The sequence below is a fragment of the Rattus norvegicus genome, chromosome 1 (genome assembly GCF_036323735.1).
Source record: "Rattus norvegicus strain BN/NHsdMcwi chromosome 1, GRCr8, whole genome shotgun sequence".
Lineage (NCBI taxonomy): Eukaryota > Metazoa > Chordata > Mammalia > Rodentia > Muridae > Rattus > Rattus norvegicus.
In genome coordinates, this window is record NC_086019.1 from 228,217,021 (window position 1) to 228,244,871 (window position 27,851).

Sequence of the window (27,851 nt, forward strand, 5' to 3'; positions counted from 1 at the left end):
CAATTATGTGACGGGAGGTGTTTCTTTTCTGGTCCAATCTATTTGGAGTTCTGTAGGCTTCTTGTATGCCTATGGGTATCTCTTTTTTTAGGTTAGGGAAGTTTTCTTCTATGATTTTGTTGAAGATATTTACTGGTCCTTTGAGCTGGGAGTCTTCACTCTCTTCTATACCTATTATCCTTAGGTTTGATCTTCTCATTGAGTCCTGGATTTCCTGTATGTTTTGGACCAGTAGTTTTTTCCGCTTTACATTATCTTTGACAGTTGAGTCAATGATTTCTATGGAATCTTCTGCTCCTGAGATTCTCTCTTCCATCTCTTGTATTCTGTTGGTGAAGCTTGTATCTACAGCTCCTTGTCTCTTCTTTTGGTTTTCTATATCCAGGGTTGTTTCCATGTGTTCTTTCTTGATTGCTTCTATTTCCATTTTTAATTCCTTCATCTGTTTGATTGTGTTTTCCTGGAATTCTTTCAGGGATTTTTGCCATTCCTCTCTGTAGGCCTCTACTTGTTTATTAATGATTTCCTGTGTTTCCCTAAGTGTGTTCATGTCTTTCTTGAAGTCCTCCAGCATCATGATCAAATATGATTTTGAAACTAGATCTTGCTTTTCTGGTGTGTTTGGATATTCCATGTTTGTTTTGGCGGGAGAATTGGGCTCCGATGATGGCATGCAGTCTTGGTTTCTGTTGCTTGGGTTCCTGCGCTTGCCTCTCGCCATCAGATTATCTCTAGTGTTACTTTGTTCTGCTATTTCTGACAGTGGCTAGACTGACCTATAAGCCTGTGTGTCAGGAGTGCTGTAGACCTGTTTTCCTCTCTTTCAGTCAGTTATGGGGACAGTGTGTTCTGCTTTCCGGCGTGTAGTTTTTCCTCTCTACAGGTCTTCAGCTGTTCCTGTGGGCCTGTGTCTTGAGTTCACCAGGCAGCTTTCTTGCAGCAGAAAATTTGGTCTTACCTGTGGTCCCGAGGCTCAGGTTCGCTCGTGGGGTGCTGCCCAGGGGCTCTCTGCAGCGGCAGCTACCAGGAAGACCTGTGCCGCCCCTTCCGGGAGCTTCAGTGCACCAGGGTTCCAGATGGTCTTTGGCTTTTTCCTCTGGCGTCCGAGATGTGTGTGCAGGGAGCAGTCTCTTCTGGTTTCCCAGGCTTGTCTGCCTCTCTGAAGGTTTAGCTCTCCCTCCCACGGGATTTGGGTGCAGAGAACTGTTTATCCGGTCTGTTTCTTTCAGGTTCCGGCGGTGTCTCAGGCGCAGAAGTCCTGCCGCTCCTGGGCCCTCCCCCACGGGAGCCCAGAGGCCTTATACAGTTTCCTCTTGGGCCAGGGATGTGGGCAGGGGTGAGCAGTGTTGGTGGTCTCTTCCGCTCTGCAGCCTCAGGAGTGCCCACCTGACCAGGCGGTTGGGTCTCTCTCTCACCGGGTCTGGGAGCAGATAGCTGCTGCGGGCCGGGATCCGCGGGTCCAAAGAACTATTTCTACGCAGGTCCTCCTATGCCCTGTTAACCTTTCTTTTCCACTACCTCGGGTGGATGGTAAGCGAGAGGGGAGGTAAAAACATTTAAGTACACTCATTAAAGTAAGTATGAAAAATAGACCCCAAGGAGTAACCACTCATTTTACCCACGCGTTCCCTGGTGTCCTCTCATTTACCACCCTTAAAGGAAAGCGACATAAAGCTTTTAGTCACCACCTCAACACCAGCACACACACACCTACAGGAAAGGGGCTAAGGAGAGACATTGGGAATAGAGATTCACTGTTTTAGAAGCTGAGAGGGAATCTAGAGCAAGGAGGTCAGACAGTCTCAGCATCCTACTTCTGGATCTCCCTGGCTCAACTGCACATTCCTATTCAAAGCCATTTTAGATCAGCAAGTACCTGTTTAATTGACTATACATATGTAGGATGATGTCATTATGCAGGCGAAGGCAGGTACAAAATAGAACGAGGCCTGTCATTGGACGAGAAGGAAGGATGGGCAGGAGAAAAGTTTTAGGGAAGGGAGGAGACTGGAGAGAGGGGATAACCAGTGGAGAGAACATGGAGGCGGATGTTAAGATTCCTCTCTGCACATTTATAGGTTGTTATAAATATTCTTAAGGGATGGATGTGTACAGGGCTTTGTATGTCTAGATGAGCGAATTATATATTATCAATTGGATCAGAGGTTATTTCGTTGTGTGTTCTTTCATGTGGTGACTTAAGTTTAAGAGAGTGTGGTGGCTAGACACTTTAGCCCGCCACGAAATTGGGATGTGTATGTCTGGCATGGTGGCAACCTACCTTGGGAAGTAGACAGGTAGAGAGACTGTTACCAGGCTCAGAAAGAAGCCATCCGCAGTGTGATATGGGATAGAGCAAAGCAGGTGAGACGCTTTGCTGACTGAGATGAAGATATCTACCAGATATCTTAGGGCACTATGGTGTTGGATCTAATGCAGGGTAAAAGACAGCATTTTTTTTTTTATAATTTTACAGCAACATACATACATAATCAAAAGATACAGGACCAGCAAGAAAGCACAACTGGTAAAGATACTTGCCACCACGAATGCCTATCTGAGTTTAATCTCTGGAGCCCACCTGGTATAACAGAATTGTGTAGGGAAGTATGAGAAAAAAAATGATCTGAGGGGTTGGGGATTTAGCTCAGTGGTAGAGCGCTTGCCTAGCAAGCGCAAGGCCCTGGGTTCGGTCCTCAGCTCCGAAAGGAAAAAAAAAATGATCTGAGGTTATTTTACAGAAATATGCTACGAACACCTTTCATGTTACTCTCTGCTTTTTTAAAAATATTTATTTATTTTATTTATATGGATGTGTGTGTGTGTGTGTGTGTGTGTGTGTGTGTGTGTGTGTGCGCGCGCTGCATGAGTTTATGTGCACCGAAAATATGCAGAAACCTAGGGAGACCAGAAGAAGGTGCTAGATCCCTGGGAACTGGGATGTTAGAGGCAGTTGTGACCTGCCATGTGGATGATGTAACAGAACTCAAGCCTTACAGGAGCAGCTTTGAGCCATGTCTCTGCTAAAGGCTCTACTTTATTACTTTAGAGGGGGAAAGCAACTATGTGCTCCAAATTTGTGAAACAACCTAATAAAATTAATATATAATATCTGCTTAGCTATTGGTTATTTTATTCATAGAATGTTATCAATACATAGGAGATAAAAAACCTAGAGGACTTCAACACTTCATGCAATAGTTTTTTTTCCAAAAGGAAAAGTTCTGATGCCCAAGTATGGTTTCAAGAGCAATAGGCACATGTCTACTCCAGTTCAGAATGAAGTGGGATTGGTTATGACTCATTATTTAACAAACAGCAGATCCAGTAGGACAACTGTAGGGGGACATTTGTGGACTGTGCAGTTGTGGGCACTCTAAGCAAAACAAGAGAAACACGAAGGAGAAGCATTGCTGGCACAAGCAGCAGACTGCGCAGACCACAGAGGAGTCCGGCTTTCAGGAAGACCCTTCGTTTGATATGAATTTTGAAAATGACACAGAATGAAGAGATTAGTGTATCCAGATCAATACAGCCATAAATTCAAGCCAGACAGGTCAGATACACTAGGAAAATGCTTGTTTTATATACCTTTACCTCTGAAAAATGCTTCAATGAATTTCTGAAAAGAAAAAATTTTCATGTTTTAAAAATACATGTATGATATATGCATGCATGTATGTATGTGTGTATACATGTATGTATGTATGTATGTATGTATTTATATTACTATGAGTCAAACTGTGTCCTTACTGGGCACAATATATTTTTTAGCTGACATAAAGTATAATATATATATATATATATATATATATATATATATATATATATGACCTAATGCGAATTTAATTATCAGGTTAATTAGCACAGCTCTTACCTCAGATGTATTTCTTTATGTTAGGGACATTCTCCTTTCTCAATGACTTTGAAATATGCACTTAACGATTATCAGCCCTGGTTCTTCTTCCTACCTGAGTGCACCCCTGTGTCCACTGACTGTGCTCTTTACATCCCTTTCCAGGCTGGAGACCTGCAGCAAAGCTCTGTGTGCTTTCCAAACCCCAAGGTGAGAAAAGTCGCATTTGCCAAGTGTAGTAATGGGGTTGCCAGGGTAAAGGTCAGACACTAGCTGGGGCAACAATTATCAAACTTCTTAGCAAAAATAAAAATCAAATAGAAATGGAAAAAAATGCTGAACAACCCGGTGCTGATTACAGCTCATTCTTATCCAGGACCCTACTCTCTCAGAACCTTTATTTTTAATATAATAATATTCATTTTTGCTATGAAGTCAACTTAATTTCTTTTTAAAATAGTATGTAGTTCAGATTTCTTTTTTTCTATTTAAATGGATCGATGAGATATTTAAATTTTACTTCTAGTAATACTGTGTTAGAGGTGTGCAGGAATTAGAAAATTTCAGGAATTAACTGGAAGTAGAGATTTCTAATTAGAAATAAGTAATTCTTTTGGCCTGTTTTGAGGGAGAGAGTTATCCTTTTGAAGGCTTATGCACCATGTGTGGAATCATCTAGAAATTCTGGAAGATTCTTATTAGAAAGAAACATTTCAGTCAGTAACCAAGATACACTTTGGCTAGAAATCTAAAATTTGTATCTGATCTTTAGACATTTTAGCTCTCTTTCTTATAAATTATTTAATATGCTTTTTTGAGAAGAGAGAATCCTTATTTTTATTCTTTGTGATGTCTAGAAAATAAATACTTCTGTGGCAGTTCGATTAATGCATTCTATAATAAACATATATCAAGGTATTACATTGTATCTCATAAACATGTATTGCTATTTCCTAATAAAAATAACATCTTCAAAATGCATTTTTAATTAGTTCCCTGGAAGAAACTGTAGGCTGCTCTGCGGTCTACCTGAAAGCAGTTCTGTGACTCAGACCTGGTTTTTCTGCTTCTTGAGTCTGAATATTCCTCACATAGGAAGTGACGGCCGTGATTTAGACAGTGCTGTGGTTCTGTGGCTCTATGGTTCCAGAACTCTCTTCAGTTTGACATAATCCAACTCAAGGGCTGTGCTCACTAAGCCGTCTAATGGGCATCTCCTCTTGTGGCATTGGGGCACTTATTGTCTGTCCTCTGTGATGTCACCATGGGCTGTCTTCCTGGTCGTAGGTGACTTTGTTTAGATTTTCCTGCACCATCCACTAACACGTGTTTCATTTCACCTCAAATTTCAGCACGGCTGAGTTCTGGTTTGAAAATCCATGTATCTGTTTTAAGCATGGCTGCACCCTTGTTTCTAGAAAGAGCACACAAACTCTCTGGCAGATGGGGAGGAAGAGAAAGTTGAACACACATCAGGGAAGTTGAACACACATAGCTCATCACTCTCCTCAAGTTGTCTATGATTTTAAAAATAGATATAGAAATCTACACAGCTCCCAGTCTAGGCTGAAATCCTGTGACCTGTTAAGGCTAAAAACATACTCCTCAAGTGAACGTCCGCTAAGTGATGATATTGGAGTTAGAGCAATCGTATTTTATGTTAGGCTTTGAGTCTGTTTGTCCATTAAAGCCACAGGTCATCACACAGATGGTCTTTCTCCTTACAGCTGATTCCCCCGAGTGAAGAGCCTTTTACAACTGTCATTCTCAATATCACCACCTTGTCTACTGTGGCACTTCATGTTTTAAATTCCCCAAAAGGCCCATGTGCTTGAGACTTGATCCTGGACATGTAAAGCCATTAGGGGACCTTTGGGTAAGTAGAACAAAATTGGCATACGCTGGGATATGGTGACCCTGGATTTCTCTTCTTTATCACATCTTGGCCACTGTGAAGGATGCACACCACCAGGACATGCTACCTCACCATTAGCCCCACAACCACGAGCTAATTAACAATGGACTGACACTTCCAATTGTGTCTTTTCACCGGGAAATTGAAACAAACATCTATTCACCCCAGATACTGCACCAATGACAGAACTGCAGTCCCACTGAAGTCCAACTTTGAAAACCTAGGAATTTATTTATATTTACCTATAGAGTATGGGTAAGTTAGGTGTCTACAAAATAGATGTCACCCTCATGGCTGTGTCATGGACTCCCCTCTCAACCCTCCATTCTCCATATATTCTAGCACCTCCCAACCTCATTTGCAGGAAGGAATAATGGCTGGGTTTCCGGATGAGGGTCCTTTGACTTCCTGTCTGCCATTCTATAAGGAAATGTCCACAGCTCCATTGTCATAATCATAGACATAGCTACCTCTGGACTGGTCCACTCGATTACTTGCCAGAGCTACCAAGCCATGGTAACTCAACTCTAAGATGGCAATGGGGTAAGCTTGTTATACCTAGAAGAAAAGAAACTAAAATCAACTTCTCTCCTTTGAGGTTGATTATCTTACGTATAGTAACAGGAAGCTGACCTACTTTCTCCTTGTCTAAAGGGGTCAGCTTGCCTTCCCTGGGTAGATGCTAAATGCTGTTCCTCAAGTTCCTGATTCCACTTTTCTTTCTCCCCAGCAGTGTCTTTTGGGGCTTTCAGATTAATCAGCTTCCATTTCAGAACCTGCTACTCCTCTGTTCCCTTCCCGTCGAGTCATAGGACAAACTCCATGATAGTGTGTTCCTTTCCCAAACATCTCCAGCCTGTGATGTCTTCCCTTCAGCTGCCAGCGAGAGTCCTGTTAACCAGCCAATCTTGAAATTCCTCTGAAGACAGATAAGAAACACATTTGCTCTTGAAACAGCTCCCCGGCACATTTAAATGTACCCATTCTGTTGCTTTCTGTTTGCTCAGAGCCTTGGCTATAGGATGGAGACCGAGTTTCAGTGACAGATGGTGGAGGATAATCTTTCATTTTGTCATAAAGGTAACCCTCTGAGGAGCCTGGAAAAGACTTTCCACTTGGAAAATCTGGCTGAATAAGGCATGTTTGTAACCAGATGGAAAGGGGGGAAAGGCTCTTTTTCTATTTTTCAAGCTAGAGGGCTTACATGCCTTTACTTTTAGGCGAACCTCACTATGACAATCTGTCCTCTGCACTCAGATTTATTTGTGACACCATCAGTGCCTGTGCATGTTAATTAATGATGATTGCACTGTGCTTGAACCCCAGCAATAAATAAGAAAATGAGGCTATTAAAGATAATCCAATAAACAAACCCATGAAAAGCTGTCTTCTAGTGTCATCCATTGCTATTTTTAAAGAAGGCCCATGACTAAATGAAATACAATGCTGAAATTAATCTTTTTTGAGGTTGATAAATGGAGACTATAAATGTGACTTTAAACATGCCTTTTAAATTTTATGTTGGCTAAGAAATCATAGGTTTATGTGTGGATGAAGTATACATTTTATTTTTCTAACAAGTTCAGCCAAAGTGGGGTATGATTTAATGAGTGGGAGAGCCTTATACTAGGTACTGCAATAAAGAAATTGCATCGGTGAAAACAAAGAAATTCCAACTCTAATCAATAAATGACAGGCTATAAGACAAATTATCAATGAGCTGAATTCAGAATGTTACTAATGATATTACTAGTGATAAGACTGGTATGGTGGACACACATGCCTGTAATTCCACAACTCAGGAAGCTGAGGCAGGAGAATCACTAAAATCAGCAATCAATAAATGGAGCATCATGAAACTGAAAAGTTTCTATAAGGTAAAGGATACCACCATTAACACACAGTGACAGCCCACAGAGTAGGAAAAGATTTTTACTACCACACATCTAATAGAGAGCTAATATCCAAAAATACACAAGGAAGTAAAAAAAAAAACCCTAAGTACCAAGGAAACAATTAAAACTCAATTAAAAATGAGGTACAAATCTAAACAGAATTTTCCAGAGATGAAACAAAGACATATGCAATATCCTTAGTCATCTAGGAGATGCAAATCAAAAGTACTTTGATATTTCCTCTTATACCAGTCAGAATAACTGGACCAATAACACAAATGGTAGTTCTTGTTGATGAGAATGTGAAGTAAGGGAAACGCTCATTCACTGCTGGTGGGACTGTAAACTTGTGCAACCACTGTGGAAAATGGTGTGGCAGTTCCTCAGGAAGATAGGAATTGATCTACCTCAAATCCAGCTCTACCCTTCTTGGGCATATACCCAAAGGACTCTACATCCTATTACACAGACACTTGCTTATCCATGTTCATTCCTGCTCTCCTCATAATAGCCAGAAATTGAAAACAGATGCCAACACATGGATGAATAAAGAAAATGTGGTCTATTTACACAACGGAATATTGGTCAGCCATTAAAAAATAAATTATGAAATTCACAGGTAAATATATAGAACTAGAAAAAAATCATATTTGGGTGAGCTAACCACAAAAGACAAAAATCATACATATTTACTAAAATGTGGATATTAGCTGTTAAATCTTCAATAAACAGGATATAAGCCATATAACCATAGAGGTTAGTTATAGTCTAGGGATGAGGGAAGGATCTCCCTAGAAAGAAAAAACAGAGTAGATAATTATGACTGGATGGGGAAATGGAATGGGGATATCAAATGGGAAGGAGGAAAAAGCAGGGGGGTGGGGAAGGGGTGAAGAAAAAGACAGCTAAAACTAAGTCATTTGAGGGGTGACATGGAAACCAGATATAATAGAAGCTTCTTAACAAATGTACATAATATAAAAGAAATCTAAATGAAATCACCAAATAATGGTAGAGACAAAGTCTCAACTTGATATCTCTTGGCACCTACTGAACTCTCCAGTGCCAGGAATGGGTCATCTAATCAAGTTGGCTAAAGAGGCCCCAAACAACCCAGGCTTCTGTGGAAGCTACTGGGTTCTCTCCACAAATCAATGGCAGTGCCCTATTATTGAAGACAACACCTACATAAGTTATTCAGCAAGGAGAAGTTGAGCTGGTGTCAATGTAGAGCCTTCACCCCCACTGACTAGTGTTCATGGTACTGTAAGGTACGCTGCATGCTACCAGCCTCGAAAGAGAAACACCAACACAGCTACAAACCCTTCAGTCTACAATGGTGAGCTGCCTGCAATGGGCACTGGTACTCTAGTGGCACAAACATCATGGAAGAAACCACTAGCTCTCTGACTGAATTTAAGGACCCCTTCATGAGATAGAATCCATGTTCAACACTGCTCAGGTGGAAGAACCTGAGAGTAGAAAGGCCATGAGTCTAGGGGAGAACCAAACACTGGTGTTCTGTCAAAGGCGCAGAGCAATACAACTCTTAGTAACATGTTCCTGTACTCATAGATCAGTGTCTTGCTCAGCCGTTATCAGAGACACTGCCTCCTGCAGTAGATGGGAGCAAACACAGGGACAACGTGTAGAGAGAACGACTTTGGAACATTCAGTCGTAAATGAGATGTCTCCACCAAAACCCTTCCCTCTGGGCTCACACGCCAAAGAGGCGGAGAGGATGGAAGACCCCAAGGAAAGAAGGCCTTGTAGACACGTCAGGAATGAAGCACACATGAACTCACAGAGACCGTGGGAGCATGCGCAGAGACTGCATGGGCATGTATCAGATGGGGTCCTAAAGCCAAAGGAAAAGTGGACATGGGTCATCATCCCTAACATAGAATTAATTTCCAATTGATCACTACTTGTAATCACTCCAATGGAGTCTCACTGGGATTGCAAGCCACACTTTGGGGCAGTCTCCACTAATGCCCAGCAGTTGATGGCCAACTAAAATTAAATTTAATGGTATTTCTTAAGGCTTTCTTCCTTCTTCCCTTCCTTCTTTTCTGTTGTTTTTGCTGTTTTTAACCTTACAGGTCTTTTGCTTATATAGTATGGTTTCCCGTATTGTGTTCTTATGAGCTTTCTGTGTGTGTACATGTGCACATTTCTGTGTCTCTATGTATTTCTTGTGCTCTTTTCTTGGCTCCTTTCCCTCCGTTTGTGTTGTCCTGTTATGGTTTGCTATTTTTTATTTTATCTAATATTATTTTATCATCATTTTTAGATGCTTGTTTGTTTTCTAATGAAGGAGATCGGAAGGGTGTGGATTTTTGTGGGTGGGGAGGTGGGAAGTATCTGGGGGGAGCTGGGAAAGGGCAAATTGTAATCAAAATATATTGTATTTTCAATGAAAATAAGTACAAACTACTGGATTTTCTGCCTCCCGAATCTCCCTTCTACTCTGTAGAGGGTATTTCTCTCCATGTGCTGCTAAGTGGGTTTGTGTTGCCTCATCCCTAATACAAGCCTTTCTTAACCTGTTGAGTCAGTGTGTATATGTTATATACATTTGAATATATATGTATGTATTAGAACGACTTACAGGCTGCAGTCTAGAAAATTCAACAATGGCTGGCTGTGAGCAGGAAGTCCAAGAATCTAGGATCTGCTCAGTACCACAAGACAGGATGCCTTAGTCGGTCTTCAATATGTGCTAGAAGAGTAGGTTCCGGTGCCTGTGAAGGAATGGATTTATTAACAAGATGAGGGCAAGCAGACAGAGAGCAAAGGCTTCTTTCTTCAATACCCTCATGTAGATGTCTAGCAGAAGATATGGCCCATACTAAATGTATGACTGACTGCCTCAAAATGGAAATTAAAATCTGTGTCTTCCAGTCTTAAGATTTAGATCAAAGGTGTCTTCCTGCTGTAAGATTCAGATCAAAAGTGTGCCTGCCTATCTTAAAGGTCCAGACTAAAAGTGGATTGACAAACTTCAAACCAAGCAGAAAATCTCTCACAAGCGTGCCCTCTATTTCTGGATTGTAGTTCATTCCAGATATAGTCAAGTTGACAATCAAGATTAGCCATCATAGAGAATGAGGGTTTTGTTTCCTTTTTACCTCTGGGAAAAATGAAGAGATGCATCAAAGGATAAATATTGACATGTAAGAACTGAGACTGCCCCTCAAATCCCTCAGATCTTGTTGATGAATTTTCAGAGAAAATTATATATGATCTATAACACTGGTCATCTTTCAGATGTGTAGCAGAACTAAGCAGACTAAGCTATGAGAAATCTCCTGAGGAACAGAACCAATAGAATGTAATTATACAGGGATTTGTTGGATTGGCTCGCACAATGGCTTTCTTCAAGCTAGACAGCCAAGAAAACCAGCAGCTGTTTAGTTCAACAAGCTGGTACCTTCAGAAAAAATACATCCAATGACATAGCCATCTGAAAGGTCTCTGAAAAGCTGTCGGTACAAGTTTGCATTCAAACTCTGAAGAATCTTTTCTGATGTCTGAAACCTCCTGTTCCAAAAGAATCAGCATGTATGTGCCTGTGAATTTCCCACTCTGGCCACTTTTTGTTCCCTCTGAGATCCCAAATTATTGAATGTTTCCCATATTCAGGATGGGGCTTCCCCGCAGTTCACTGACTCTCAGGCCAATCATTTCTAGAAACATTCTCCCAGACACAGCCAAAAGTAGGTCTTACCAATTTTCTACATGACTTTCAGTCTAGTCAAGTCACCAAGGTTAACAATGACAAGGAAGAAACAGGTAGATGATGATAACCATGTGGGTACCAGTGATAGTAAATGTTAGTGGGAGAGGCTAAGGTCTGTAGTTATACCTTAACCTTAAAAACATAACCTGGGACTAGAATGTTGGCTTGGCAGTTGTGATGGTTTGCATATGCTTGGCCCAGGGAGTGGCACAATTAGAAGGAGTGGCCTTGTTGGAGGAAATGTGTCACTGTGGGGGTGGACTTGGAGACCTAGCTGCCTGAGGATGCTCAGTCTGTTCCTGGCTTCCTTCAGGTGAAGATGTAGAACTCTCAGCTCCTCCTGCACCATGCCTGCCTGGGTTCTGCCATGCTCCTGCCTTGATGATAATGGACTGAACCTCTGAACCTGTAAGCCAGCCCCAATGAAATGTGGTCCCTTATAAAACTTACATTGGTCATGGTGTCTGTTCACAGCAATAAGACACTAACTAAGACAGCAGTTAAGAGTACTTGTTGCTCGTTCAAATGACCTGAATTGAGTTCTGAGCATCCTTATGGTGGCTCACAACCATCCTTAAATCCATTTCCAGGGGATGCAATGCCCTCTTCTGATATCTATTGGCATCAGTGGTTCATGTAGTTCTCACACATACACAGAGGCAAAACACCCACACATACAATTTTCTTTTTAGATATTTTGAAAAAGAATACATAGACCTGGAACTTCTGAGGAATCTCTGCCTAGCTGCTTGATTTATGGTTCTATGTTGAGTTTATCATTATAGCTGTACAATTAATTAACTGTCCCCCCAGCTTCAAATAATGAAAAAGAGAAGTGTTACCAGAAGTATAGAATACATAATACTATATTCAATAGCCATATATACAAAATTATATACATACATTCTGTATCAAGGGATAGGAAATACTTTTAAATACTTAATAAAATACCAGTGCTAAGGACATGTTGACTATTTTATCCAAAACTGTGATTCTATAACTGCTACTTTCTTTCTTTTCAGTAGATAATTCTTTTAGCTATAATTATTAATGCATATTAATATGCCCATGTTAATAGATTTCACTGTGACCTTTCCACACATTCATCTATCAGGCTGCTTTCTCCTAATGATATCATACATTCTGGTTTCTCAGACTTGGCATGTGGGGGCCATGGGACCTGGAGAATAGAATCGTAGAGAGCATTTGTATTCTTGCTAGTGTGTCATCTTTGAAGCAAAGGACTGACTTCAGAAACAAAGAGGTCACACTAGAATCAGCAGAATAATAATGCCTTCATATCCTCTGGAATTTATTGAGATAATGAATGCTTCTGGAAGACAGTAGGAGTGGAGACAAGAGGGCGATGAAATGACACTGACCACATCTTCTTGGGCTGCGGTTATCAAACAGCCTGGGCCAGAACACAGAGGGGAAAAAATAATCTTAATTTCATTTACGTAAAATTCCTCTTCTCTGAAGCTATTTTCTATTTTGTAAATTAGTTTTAATGGTGGGTTTGCTCATGAGAGAGCTTTGGGCTTTATTATTATTTTTTTTGTATGTGTATATTTTGCTTGTGTGGACGTAGGTGTACCGTGTATGTGCCTGGTACCCTAGAGGACCAGAAGATGGTGGATCTCCTGGAACTGGAGTAATAAATGGTTGTGAGTCACCTGTGGGTGCCGGGAACTGAGCTGAGCCACTCTGCAAGAGTGGCAGTTGCTCTTAATTATTGAGCCACCTCTCCAGGCCCAGACATTCTTATTTTTATTTGTGTTCTTCTTTGAGCCTCTGTATAGTTTCTCAAAATGAAATGACAGTGTCAGTCACATCTAGTAAAAAAGGAAGCTGCCATTAACAAGGAAGGAGAGGCTAGGCTGATGGAAGGGGAGGTGGTGTGTTAAAGTTGTAAGTCCGGGCTTTAAGGCAGGTTTCAGGAGCTAAGGCTCTGGCAAGCCTTGCTTCCCTGGGTCAGTGTCTTTATATCGATGTATCTTGAGAACTCCTAATCTTAAAATCCAGAATCCAAAATGCTTCACCCTCTGGTACAATGACAGAAGTTTAAAAAAAAAAAAGATCATACCCTAGACCTCATGTGAATAATACAGTCAGGATGCAGGAATGATGAACACGTAGTGTAAACTCCTGAGCTTGGGATGTAGTTCAGTGGTTAAAGCTCTTGCCTAACTTGCTTGAAGTTCTTCTTTTAGCTCTCAGTACTACAAAAAACCAGAATGGATCAAATTATGGTAAAACCTTGTGTTTTACTATAGAACCATGAACGCATGGTTTTACCAAAGAACACACGAAATGAACTTGATATTTAAATGTGTTCCATACCTAAGGTATCTTCCTATGTTTATGAAATTCCATAGTCCAAAATAATCTGAAGTCATACAGGCCATTCCTCTGAAGCATGTTGGATAGGAAGTATCCAGACTGCATTATCTACAAAGCACATGTATTATTAGTCTCACTTTGCAAAAGCAGAAACTAAGTCTCAATGAGGCTGAGGTGGATTTGCCCAAGTAATCCAATCCCAGGATATTCAAACCTTGAGCTAAGTACTCTCACACTTGTAATTTCCCCAGGGGAACACCAACTGTGAAGCCAGTACTTGGTCCACAGAAACTTCTTCTATGGGAGAGTCTCAATGTCCACTGGATATTTTGTTCTCCATGAATTCCCAGCAGTGGGCTGGAACTTCCAAGGCTAGCATCTTCCTGAGCTGCCTGACATTGTTTCAACTCACTGTTTTCCTACCTGGAAAGTAAAGGCTATGGGTGGTCAGTGCTGCCTGGGGACTTTTAGGAAGCTTGCATCCCTTCAAGGCTAATGCGCTTTTCACCTCTTGTAAAACCAAAGAGGGATGGAGGATGGAAGTGTTGAGTAACAACAATAAAAGGGAAGGATTGAAAGCAAGATTCCATGGCTGAAACCCAAGCAGCAGACTCTCCTATCCTTGTTTAACTGAGAATGGGAAGCTGTAATAGGACCAATTCCTTTCAGGGAATTCAGCCCTCTGAAAAAAAAGATTTCAGAAGCCAAAATCTCCTCAGGTTTGTGACCTATGAGGGGGCAGATGAGTAGGAGCCTAGCAGGAATGTGAAGACTAAGAGGAGACAGGTTAGAAGGCTTGGGATCTGTGCTAGTTCTGTCAGTTGTCAGCCAGGGAGTCATCACATGAATTTCCTAAGACTGCTACAAAGGCTTAGTGGATAGAGTATGAACCCTGTACAAAATGAATGCTAACTGAAATTTAGATGCCACTATACTAACTCAACTGGAGGAGAAGGATGTTGGGTAGGGCATGGGCTTCCCAGAATTGCTGATACAAGTTAGCACAAACTGAGTGTTTCGAAGCAATAGGAGTTTAACTTCAGTTCTGTAGGCCAAGATGTTGGCAGTGTCATACTCTGAAGGCTTTGTGGGAGAATTCTTTCTTGCCTGTGAGCTTCTAATATCCATCCCATTCATTGTGGCTGTAGCATTCCAACCTCTGCCTCTTTTTTTTTCATTTAACCTTTCCTATGTCTCCTCTTCTATACTGTAGAAAGACATTGTCATTGTATTTAGGGAGCATCTGGGTAATCTTGAGTGATGTCATCTCAAAGTCCTTAATTACACCTGGAAAGAATATTTTTGTTTTGTTCTTTCAAATAAGACCACATCACAAGATCTGGCTATCAGAATAAGGATATATTCTCTTTGTCTCTCTGTCCATTTGCTTACTGTATATTTGTCACAACAGACATGTGACAGTCACAGGACCACTGGTGGGAGTTGCTCCTCTCTTTCCAGGACGTGGGTTCCAAAGACTGAACTCAGGTCATCAGGTTTGACATTGACAGAAAAGCACCTTTACCCACTAAGCCATCTCTCTGGCCCCATGGGCATAATTTAGAGGCTACTGTTCAACCTACTTGACAGGTATTAAAAATGCCTTCTTACAGGGCAGATGCAGTATATGCCTTTAATCCCAGCTCTTGGGAGGCAGAGGCAGGAGAATTTCTGTGAATTAAAGGCCATCTTATCTACCAAGTGAGTTCCAAGACAGCCAGGGCTGTTACACAGAAAAAGCCTATCTCATTGAATATCGATAATAATAATAATAATAATAATAATAACAACAACAACAATAATAATAATAACTTATTTTAAATGCCTTCTCTTTTAACTATGTTTATATTTTTGTCTTGGTATCTAAACTCTGGCTCAGGAGACATTTATTAAAGCGGTGTGTTAGACTTGGTGCCACAAATCTGAAACAATGAGGGGCATCAGAAAAGTAGATAAGGGCTTAGAGGGTAAGAAGCCACTTGGAACTTGAAGTCGTACCAGACACCCATAGCAGGAGCTTCAGGAGTAAATGTAGAAATATGGGAGAGCACATGGTCCATACGTCAAATTGTTGTTGTTTTTAGACTGGGTGTCTAGTTCACTTGTCCTAGTATATATTCCAACATTAAGACTGTTATGTATAGTTTTTAATGGTTGAAGGAAAAATGTTGAAAGAAAACTTTGACTTCTAAAGATCATGTAAGGGTTGGAGAGATTTCTTGTTAAAGGTTAGGCTCACAACCAAAAATATGAATCATATAAAATTCAGATTTTAGGGTTCATCACAGAGAGTTAAGAATGCATAGCCACATACACTGTTTGAAGACTGTTTATGTTCGTACCAATACAGCATAGCCGAGTTCTTTGAATATGGCTGGAAAGCTTAGTTATTTACAGAAAGCTTGCTGATTCCTAATGTAGAAGAAGCCTGCCAGAAACCATTGGAAGGGGTTGTGCTGCTCCAATTTGCCCACTGGACCCTTGGTAACAGTCCATGCTCTTGGCTTTACCTCTGCTCATCTGCGCTTTCCCTTTCTGAATCTCTCTCTTTAAGCTCTGATGGAGTCATAACCAGTAAGTGTTCCTTAACTTGTGTTACTTGGTCATTTTGGAGAACCCAAAACAAAGAATTGCTCAGGTTTGAAAATTAAGCCTTTCTTCAACATGTGAGTCATAAGATAAGCAGCTAGTCCTTGCACATATCAGAAGCAAACTTCTGTTGGTTTCATAATTACTGCTTCAATTGGTTAGGTTAAGAGGGAGCCATTTGCTGCTCAACTGCTCCTTGGGTTAAATGGCAGTCACTAGAAATGAGCTGTGCACTCCCTTCTGTTAATAAGGGAGCTTGGGGTAGCTGTTGTCACCATGGAGACTATTCCACAAAGGTGAAAATGGCTTCCTGATGGATGGGAGCTGAGATTAGAAAGGCTGGAAGCAGAGTTCTCAAATATTAGTACAGGGAAAAACCGCTAGGGGAGACTTCTAAACTACAGATGATCTGACCTCCCACCCAGCCGCTCTGTGGGACGTGGATGGAAGTATTTCAAAGGAACTAAACTATGATTTATATTCAGGCATATGTAATTTGTTAAATAAGCCAATGAAAAACTATAGTTCATTGTAAGTCTAGGCTCACCACACACACACACACACACACACACACACACACACACACACACACACACACTTCAATCTAGTAACTGCTTTTTTAACTCCCTTGGATTATTATAAAGGTTGGCAAATTATAGCCTGAAGGTGACCTGTTGCTTGTGTAGGGGATAGAAATTTATTGGATATAGCGATATTTTTTCATTCATGGCTGCTTTGTGCTGTAGTGTCAGAGCTGAAGAGGTTTACAACAGAGGTGTTCTGGTCATAGGGCTCTGAAATGTTTACTATCTAGCTTTATGCAGAAATATTTTGCTAAGTTGTGACTTAGAGTCTAGAAACATCTTTCTTGGTGCCATCCCCACAAAGAGCGTCCTGGATCCTTTTCCCACTTTGCTTCAAGAGAGAATAATTGTCATCTGCATCAGCAACTAAGGACGGGCACATGGAGGTTTCTGTGACCCTTCTGTCCAGAGAGAACATGATCAAATGCTCTTCTCCTTTATGATTTATATCCTCTCTTCTCATTCCGCCTTAGGAGATGGATTGCAGAAATAAAGGGACGCTAGAGCGAAAAGAGAAAAGTGTTTTGCTTGCAGTGAAGCTCAAAGACAGAAGTCAGAAAGAGACCATTCAGCCTTACACCTCATGCCAGGTATTGGCGGTTCTGCTGGGAACAAGAAATCCACCTGCCACCAGACAGCCATGGTGTATTGTTTACAAGCTTCGTCCTACTGACAGTAATACTAAAATACTGTGACAGTCCTTTCTCATACAAAGAGAATTCTCTCCTCTAGCACTGTCTTATTCTTCTGGAGAGTGTTTCTTTTTCTGTGATATGGGCTAAATTGTGCTCCCCCCAATTTGTATGTTAAATTCCCCAAATCCAGCACTTTGAATGTCAAGGGGAGTCCTCAATCTCATAGCAAAAATAGCTTCCTTGCCCTTTACAGACAGCAGGAGCATGGCTCATGGACTTTCACATGATTTCTGATGACAGCATGGACCATGGACATCCACATGGTCTCTGGCAGAATCACCGTTGAGAAAAAGTGACATAGAAGGCTTCTGTGACAACCCCTACCCCTACCCCCTATCTCCCCAAAAGTAACAGCCTAGACAGAAGCCATTGAAGAGAACTCTTAAAAATTGTGATAGCTGAAGTATAGCTCTCCACAATTGATGCCTTCTGACAGGAGTCTCAGTTTTCTTTAAGGGACTGGCCACCAAGAGTTCAACAATGCTCCAGTGAGTATATGGGCAGCACAAATTGGACTTCCTCCTCCTCCTCCTCCTCCTCCTCCTCCACCTCTTCCTCCTCCTCCTCTTCCTCCTTTTCCTCTTCCTCCTCCTCCTTCTTCTCCTTCTCCACCTCCTCTTCCTTCTTCTTCTTCTCCTTTCTTCCTTCCTTTTCTTCTTCCTTTTTTGTTTTCTTTTTTACCTTCTTCTCCTACTCCTCCTCCTTCATTTTTTGTTTTGTTTTGTTTTTTTTTTTGTTTGTTTTTTGTTTTGTCTATTTTTGACAGGCAGAGGTCATAAGGTTGGAGGAGACAGACTTGGAAGGACTGGGAAGCTAGTGTGATCAGAGTCCATGATGTAAAATTCCCAAATAATCAGCAAAACATCTTATGCTGAAAAATATCACTGTCTTCATAGACAGAGGTCCTGATTAAGGTACCTAAGTCAAAATAAGCTTATCAAGCCCTAATTCAGTATGACTGCTGCCCTTATAAACCATAAGACATAGTTATATACAGAAAAACCACTGTGTGAAGGCACAGACAAAAGGTGGCTACCTGCAAATCGGGGATAAGGACTACCAGAATAACTAGTCCATGATTCCAGATGTCCAGACATCTATAATAGTAAGTAAGCAAACCTCTGTTTGGGGCACTAGTCTATGCAACATTACTGTGGCAGCCTTAGTTATTACTATATCGTGATATATCAATGCTGTATATGGCACTCATACTATAGTCTAGCTCTTGGGTATGAAGACTCCACGTAGATAGAGCCTTTAAATAAGAGTGGACAAAAAGCATGTTGTCTCTGTGCCAGGTTAATCATCCCCGCTCTCATCATACATTTCACTTTGGCTCTGACAATACTATCTTCATAGAGCTGATATATATACAGTCTGATGACTGTACTATATATGTGTGTATATATAATACATATATATGTAATATATATCATCATCCAAATAGACATATACATATATTTAGAGTCCCAAATAATCAGCAAAACATGTTTAAAATATCACATATATATCTATATCTACATAGATATAGATATATATGAAACTTGCACATTTGTTCTTGTCTTCATCATGTGGGTCTCACGAAGTCAGGCTCTTAGGTTTGCTGGCAAACACCTTCACCCACTGAGCCATCTCACTGGCCCTCTATATACTTTCCTAGCCCTACTGGTGCAACCACTGCACCTCTAGTTTGTCATTTTGCCAGTTTTACTACCTATTTCCCCTCTTGGCTGAGTGAGTGCCCTTTTGTAACTAAATGCAATTGAGAGTTCGGACATACCAGGAGATCAAAGAGTCAAGAGAGGTTTAGGGCCTACAATGAGAGAGATCTAGATCAAGTAAAATGTTATAAATAAATAAATAAATAAATAAACAAACAAACAAATACATAAGAGCCCTAGAATTATTACAAATAGGTATTTCCCAAGCAAGGGAAACAAGGGGCTTTCTTATTGAAGAAGCTCACACTTACTATGACAGACTCATCATCATGTGCAGGTGCAGGCACATTCTTGAATGTGGGCAACTTGATCTTGTGCCCCTTCGCACATCTCCTGCTTCTTTGTTATGACTTTGGGGTTTTTAATTGTTGTTGTTGGTTGCTTTTTTTTTTTTTTTGCTTGTTGTTGTTTTGTTGTTTTTGTTTGGTTTGTTTGTTTGAGTTTGGTTTTGATTTTTCAAGACTTGTAGCCCTGGCTGTCCTGGAATTAGCTCTATAGATCAGAGATGTGCCTGCCTCCCACTTCCAGATGCTGGGATTAAAGGTGTGCCACACCTGACTGGCCTGTTTGGTTTTTTTTTTAAAGGCAGTTTGAAATGTCTCTGAGTGGAGATTTAGCATTGTAAAAAGCAAAGTTCATTTCTAGGTCACTTTATAGGGTGGGGCCAAGGAGACTCAGAAAGTTTAGAGGGCATATAGTTCCACTCCAGGTCACCTTGTATGTTTGTCTCACAGACCTTTTATTGTTAAATAAAAGGCAACTTTAGAGACCAGCTTATCGTCACTTGGGGCTGGCTGCAGCTTTTTCCTTGTTGTCTCTGAAAGTCTCACCTAGTGACTAAGTTTATTTTCTCTAGTCTCAAATGGTGATATGGGACAAAATAGCTCACTCATGACTATAGTTAAGGGTGTTGGTATCAGAGTCAAATTTCTCAACAGCCAGGTGAGGTCCCTTTGCAGGATCTATACAGAGCAAAGAGAAGCTCTTTAAGCACTGGTCTTAGGTTGCTTTTGTATGACTCAGTGCTTGCCCCAGGAAGCACAAGGCAGTAATGACTACAGGTGGTACCTCTGGTGTTAGGCTCTTTGTGGTAACCACATACTGACACCCATAGTTCTACAACTGTAATAGCTGTGGGTAAACCTAGGAAGTCCTGATTATTTAGTCCACAGCAGCAGTTGGCTGTTACTTCTAGTAGAAATGCATACTAGCATTCCTCCATCCTAGAGAGAACTATACGGTCACAGCTCCCAGGCCTGGAAATTAGTGAGACTCTTGGCTTCCTGAAGGCCTAAGAATTGTCAGGAGCTCTTCAAATGACCAGGGCATGTGCTTTCTTTTCTCTGGCTCCTTACAACCTTCTCTTCTTCAGCATCAACATTCTGATATCTCTACTTTTTGTGTATCTTTTGTTTGGGTATTGGCCATTTACCTGTAACGGAGCAAAGATGTTGGAGGATGGGCAATTTGACATCATCATCATCATCATCATCATCATCATTATTATTATTAACAGCATTCATTTTACATCCTGCTCACTGCCCCACTCCCAGTCACCCCCTCCCACAATGCTTCTCTCCCCATCCCGGTTGCTGTAAAATTATAAAAAATGGCTAGATCCGGCACCGCAGTGTCCCAAGATATCTGGTAGATATCTTAATCTCAGTCAGCAAAGCCTCTCACCCGCTTTGCTCTATCCCATATCACACTGCCGATGGCCTCTCTTGAGCCTGGCAACAATCTCTTTACTCATCCAGTTCCCAAGGCAGGTTGCCACCATGCCAGAAATCTACATCTCAATTCTGTGGCAGCTTAGTGTCCCAGCTGCTACACACTCTCAAACTTAATTCGCCACAAGAAAGAACACACAACACAATAACTTCTGATCCAATTGATAAGATATAATTGCTCACCTAAACATACAAAGCCCTATACATATCCATCCCTTAATAACGTGCATAACAACGTGTGTAAAGGTACAGAGTGGAATCTCGGTGGCTTTGTCTCTTCCATTCCAGTTTCCTTCTCTTCCCTCAAACTTTTTTCCTACCCATCCTTCCTTCTTGTCCAATCACAGGCCTCGTTCTGTCGTGTACCTGCCTTCAGGTATGTATGACATCATCCTGTATATCCCCTCTCCTCCTCTCCTCTGAGCATGTGGGGTCCAAGTTAATACTCTTGATTCACCCTCTATAAGGAGCACGGAATATATGGAAAACAACAGAATACGCTGGTGTCGGTTGATTGCTTCTACCATCTCTAAAGAAAGTAGCGAGGGAAAGAATAAACTCAAACATGAAATTTCCCAGTTCCAGATGCACACAAACATTCTCAGGATCTCTACCTGTGCCCTGGAAGAGAAAAACCTTCCCTGTACCAGCCTCTAAGGGAGATATGACTAAACGTTTACTGACAACAGATCAGGAATCAAGGAGGATAAAGTAGTAATATCGTTGATGACCAACTTGGTGAACCAATGAGTTTTATCAGGGTTATTTATATAACATAAGGGGTTTCACAGAAATGTAAATGACTCAGACAGCTCCATTACCCCAAGTACACCCCAGCATGGTGGAAAGCTCATGAAAGTTGGAAACCTGAAAGTGCTCTGTACAACCTACAGGCAGCCCAACAGGTTAGAGACTGTCCACTCATTCCAGGTAGCTCAAGTGGTCTGAGCTTCTTTCATGGAATTTAGAATCTCTACTTTTTCCAAGCAGTTTGACTAGTCTGAGTCCTTCCTGCTTGTATATGCTTATATATGATAAAAGAGCCTAGTGAATCTGGTCTGTTTCAAGGACTTCCTGAACTCCCTGAGTTGTTTATTTCCTGGGTAAATATCTGGTGTCTTAACAAGTTTACCTCTTAGAACATGCTGTTGTGTTTACCTTGCCTTTTAAGATCTTGTGTCTTAATGAGCTTCCCTCCAAAGCGAAAGGTTTTAATTTTGGAGGAAATTGCTCTACAACACAGCTGAAGGGCCAATCTTACCAAAAAAGCTGAACCCAAGTCCTTCTCATACAATTGGTTGATTTACAATGAAGGTTAGAGTCCTGGCTTCAAAAGTTATCTGTAGTTATAGAGAGGGCAAGAATTTGAAAGGAATTGGGATTCTGTAAGTTGGGATGGAGAAAAGAGAGGGCATGGATTTTAAAGGAGCAGGATTCTGTAGCTTGGGATGAAGATGTATCAAAGGTGACTGGGGCTATTGAACCCTTAAATTCTCATAGGTTTATCCTCTCCCTACAAACACATAGGAAACAAGGTCTCCACCATTAGCAGAGGATACATCCACATCCCCAACCTCAGCACTATTGCCTTCTCTACCCTTTCCTGGAAGAATTAATCCTATAGTATCTGTGGAACTACTATTGCTCTTCCCTGAAAAAGATGACACTCGTTGCCCAATGATTTTTGCCACTGTATCTATGATCAGATGAGAGGATCAATAGGCTCCTAGAGATAAGGTATGCAGGAAGTACACTAAACACATAAAGAATTTACTTTAATTTGTCTTAGTTAGGGTTTCCATTGCTGTGAAGAGACACCATGACCAAAGCAACTCTCTTTTTATTTAATTTAATTTAATTTTTATTGGATATTTTATTTATTAACATTTCAAATGTTTTCCCCTTTCCTGGTTTCCACTTTGGAAACCCCCTATCCCATCCTCCTTCCCCCTGCTTCTATGAGTGTACTCCCTCACCCACCCACCCACCCACCCACCCACTCCTGCCTCCCGGCCCTGGCATTTCCCTACACTGGGGCACTGAGCCTTCCCAGGACCAAGGGCCTCTCCTCCCATTGATGTCCAATAAGGTATCCTCTGCTACATTACAGCTGGAGCCATAGGTCCCTCCATGGATACTCGTTGTGCTGACGGGAGCCTGATATAGCTATCTCCTGAGAGGCTTAGCCAGAGTCTGACACATACAGAGGCAGATGCTCACAGCCAACCATTGGATGGAGCATGTGGTCCCCAGTCAGAGAAAGAACTGAAGGAACTTAAAGGGTTTTCAATCCATAGGAAAAACAATATCAACGAACCAGACCCCTCAAACTCAAAGTTCCAGGGACCAAAGAAACTCTTATAAAGGGCAACATTTAATTGGGGCTGGCTTACAGGTTCAGTAGTCCATTATCATGAAGGTGGGAAGCATGGCAGCTTACAGGCAGCAATGGTGATAGAGGAGTTAAGAGGCCTATATCTTGGTCCGACTGTATCCAGTAGAAGACTGCTTCCAGGCAGCCAGGAGGAAGCTCTCTCAAAGCCCATCCCAAGAGTAACACACTTCCTCCAAGAAGGCTACACCTCCTAATAACAGCACTCCCTGGGCCAAGCATATTCAAACCACTACAGAATTTAATGAGTTTTTCTAGTCCATAAAAGTAGAAGTCCAGGTTGGGTGTTTGGGGATGGATTTTAAGAGGGTGATATTGCTGAAGGGTAGCAAGCATGGCTCTGGCAAGCCTTACCCTTTCTTTCCATTCCCTCTATCCTGCTAAAAACTATTAGATCAAACTCCTAAAGCTAGCCACCAAGGTCTAGTCTCCTTTTTGGCTGTTTCCTCCTCTGAAGGGTGACTACCAAGGTTCAGCATCAAAGTATTAAAGTCCAACAATCCAAAGCCCCCTTTGACATAAATAGCATGCCCAATCAAAAGATATCACCTCATCCTAGCCCATTCTAACATAGCTCTTCCCCTTTTCTTTTCTTAAAAAGCATGCCTATGTGGTCATTGATTCTGTTCTTCTGCCTGAGTCAGAAAGCAACCATTATCTTTTCTTCCCCACTTAATAAAGGATCTTTCTGTAAAAGAGAGGTGTATGGGTCCAAAAGGGAATCCCTTCTCTGTACAGATCTCATTCAGAGATAATAGTGGGAGACTTATAAAAATAAATAAGTCTGAGTTTATCAAGGTGGACGCACTGAGAAGAAATTCCAACTTTAATGTTGAAGCTTGTGCAGTTTTCTTTTTAAATAAAAAGGTATACATAGTTTATTTAATTGGTTGCCTGAAGTTGGGGACAAAAGATGTCTATTAATGAACTAGAGATGTCTGAGATGCCTTGGTTTAATGTTTGGAGGAATTCAAAAGTGCAGGAAGATTAGAATGTTGTCATGAACTGGCCCTGTAAACCTAATCCTCCACAATGACTAATATCAGGAAAAAGGGGATTTATAGGGGAAACACCAGCATACTCAAAAAGCCCTGTCATTGCCCTGGTCTGTGTGCCAGTCACTACAATTGGAGATGTGACTGCTCCACTGGATAAGTTAAATGCAGGGGGTCTAGTAGGAAAAGAGAGTAACAAGAATCAAGTGGCAGAACTGCGAAACCAACATCAAGGTGAGTGTGCTTACTATATTGGGTACCATGGACAAAGCAATGTTTATAATGGTCTGACTCATATAGACCATTGGCTATTTAATCATGATAGTCCCAGGAATGAAACATACAGAATTCTTGATTGTTCTTGATTGATCTATATAAGTAGTAAAATTTCAGAGCAAATGACTAAAAAGCTACTTTAAGTCAGCAAGAGAGACTCATGACCCATTAATCAGTTTTCAGATGAGGCAGTGTGTAGTTCCAGACCTTCTTGAAAGAAGGTTCTGTTGAAAAAGGAACTTACTGCAATACAAAAAAGTTATACAATTAATCATTCTCCCATCTTTTGCTATGAGATTTATGGCCTTTTTTTTTTTTTGGTTCTTTTTTTCGGAGCTGGGGACCGAACCCAGGGCCTTGTGCTTCCTAGGTAAGCGCTCTACCACTGAGCTAAATCCCCAGCCCAGAGATTTATGGCCTTTTGTTAGGTTAATTATGCACTGGTATAAAATAATTCTACCTTTGGGGGCCTACAAAACACTGTCTTTGAATTGATATTTATTCCAAGAGACCTGTCGAAATGGAATTTATCTAAAGTCTAGCTCATAGTGGGCCCAGAGTGGTCCCAGACTAATCCTATGGTTATTTCCCCAGAATTTACACTTAATATAGATATACTTAGAAATTGGCAGAATCCCTACATTGGTTTCTTGAACTGAAGAATGAGGACTATATGGATGGAAAGACCAAATAGAAGCCATTAGGGCTGTCTCTACTGGGAAAGGAGTGAATCGTAAGCAATATCTCATCCCTAAAGGGCTTACAGCAATTACCACCACCATCTTGAAAGGTGCATAGGTGCTGGTTTCTATCATATTTCCTTTTAACCCTTTCTCCTTTTTGGCCTGTTTGGAAGATGAACAGATCATGGATAATAAAAGTTGATTATCATAAACTTAGTCAAGAAGTGGCCCCAATTGCAGCTACTGTACTAGATGTGGCTTCCTTAGTTGGACAGTTTAACATATTTCCTAGTATCTGGTATGTAGATATTTACTTTGAAGACATAGTTTTCGTACTTGTCCAAAAAAGACCATTGGAGATCATCTGGCAAACCAATAGTACATTTTTACTATTTTATGCCATGGTTATATTGCTTCAACAATCCTGCATCATAACTTAGTTCTCTGGGATCTTGACCATCTACCTCTTCCACAAGGTATCACACTGGTCCGTTGTATTGATTATATTATGCTGTTTGGACCAAAGGAGTTGAAGGGAGCAACCACTCTGAACTTGTTAGTAGAACATACATACATCATAGAATGGGAAAAAACAACAACCATGAAAGTGGCTTTTTCTGAAAAAAATATTTCTTGCCTTCAGAAATATTGCCTGATCTTGTAACTGAGTTAATAAAGTGCTTGGAAGCCATTTAAAACTATAGACTCAATTGGTTTCACTATTGTGTATTCAGCCTGTTTAACTTGCTTTTAAGAGATCAACATAACCAACCTTACTAAGACTTGGACTTCTCATGTAATCAACTTTTATAATATAAGCATAACTTTGATCTTAAATCATTTACTCTTTTATGTCTCTGACCCAAAATAATGTATTATCTGTATATGCATGTGTGTGAGTGTGTGTGTGTGTGTGTGTGTGTGTATGTGTGTGTGTGTGCGCACACTCATGAGTGCATGTTCATATGCACGTGCATGAAGGCATGTATCCTTTTATCAACAGACTAATATTTGCTCAAAGCAGCCAATAGGTGAAAATCAACCTTATTGAAAAGAAATCTGCCATAAATGGTGAAAGCAACAAGTATAGGTTAATAACATCTGTTTATGGTTTTGAGTATTATTGTGGGTCAGTAGGTACACTGGCTAATTTTATGTCTACTCACCTCAAGCCTGAGTTATTTTGGAAGAGAGAACATCAATTAAGAAAATGCCTTCATCAGATTGGCCTGTGGGCAAATTTGTAATGCATTTTATTAATTCCTACTCATGTGAGAGGACCCAGCCCATTGTGAATAGTGTCACCTTTGGGCTTGTGGTCCTAAGTACTATAAAAAGGCAAGCCAGTAAGCAGCATCTCTCCATGGAATAGGCATCAACTCCTGCCTCTAGGTGCCTACTTTGAGTTTTTGCCCTAACTTCTCTTGACGATAGACTACAAAGATTAAGTAAAATTAAATAAACCCTTTCCTACCCAAGTTGCCTTGGTCATGGTGGTTTTATCATAGCAATAGAAACCCTAACTAGGACAGTAGACTTCATAAAGTAAATCCTTCCTTTGTTAATTCTGGTAAAAAAAAAACATTTGAATAGGAAAAGAAAGTCCTCATTCCTTTCCTGTACTATGTTTTCTGTGCTGTTCAACAAGTATAGAGCAAAACACTTTGTTAGATAGAGAGAAAAGTCATAGATGGGACAGACAGAAAGGAAAGTGTAGAATTCCAATTTTTACTCACTCTTGGTCAAAAATACACCAAGAGAAAGAATATTTTCATTCTTTATGTGATATCTATCTATCTATCTATCTATCTATCTATCTATCTATATCTCAAGGGCCATCTTGCTTTTCTAGGATCCCAATAAAGTAGGACACTCAGAAACATTTCTTCTAAAGTGATAGTCCTAAGTACCTGATTCCTTTCTCCACCAAGAAAGAAGAAAAGAAGAAGAGGAAGAGGAAGGAGGAGGAGAGAGGAGGAGAAGGAAGGAGGAAGGAGGAGGGAGGAGGGGGAGGAGGAGGGAGGAGGGGGAGGAGGAGGGAGGAGGAGGAGGAGGAGGAGGAGGAGGGAGGAGGAGGAGGAGGAGGAAGAGGAGGAAGAGGAGGAGGAGGAGGAGGAGGAGGAGGGAGAAGGAGGCCTAATGGCTAATTTGGATTTTGGAAGCAGTATGTAATCACTAGTTTGTGGCACTATTTCCCATATGCCAAGTACCTTAGAAAGCTGCTAGTTTTGAGTGGCGTCAGAAACAGAAGGAAGAAAGCTGTTCAACAGGTCCCGGCTGCTGTGCATTTGGTTCCTATCATTCAGTAGACACCATGGTGCTTGAGGTATTAGTGGCAAATAGAGTTGCTGTTTGGAGACTTTGGCAGGCCACAGGGCAGGTAATAGTAGAGACCATTGGAATTTTGGAGTCAACCATCATCTTCAGACATCTGT

General features: G+C 41.0%; 2 long non-coding RNA genes across 2 annotated transcripts; one reads left to right on the forward strand and one right to left on the reverse strand.

The window, feature by feature from the left end:
• Positions 1 to 1,213: 1,213 nt before the first annotated feature.
• LOC102551544 (uncharacterized) lies at positions 1,214 to 7,153 on the forward strand. The gene is made up of 2 exons (XR_590611.3): positions 1,214 to 4,066; positions 5,584 to 7,153. It is a non-coding gene; the product is annotated as an uncharacterized LOC102551544 (long non-coding RNA).
• On the reverse strand, positions 6,559 to 27,851 carry LOC103691306 (uncharacterized). The gene is made up of 3 exons (XR_005499594.2): positions 27,627 to 27,851; positions 10,278 to 10,410; positions 6,559 to 6,690 (listed from the first exon to the last, which is right to left on the reverse strand). It is a non-coding gene; the product is annotated as an uncharacterized LOC103691306 (long non-coding RNA).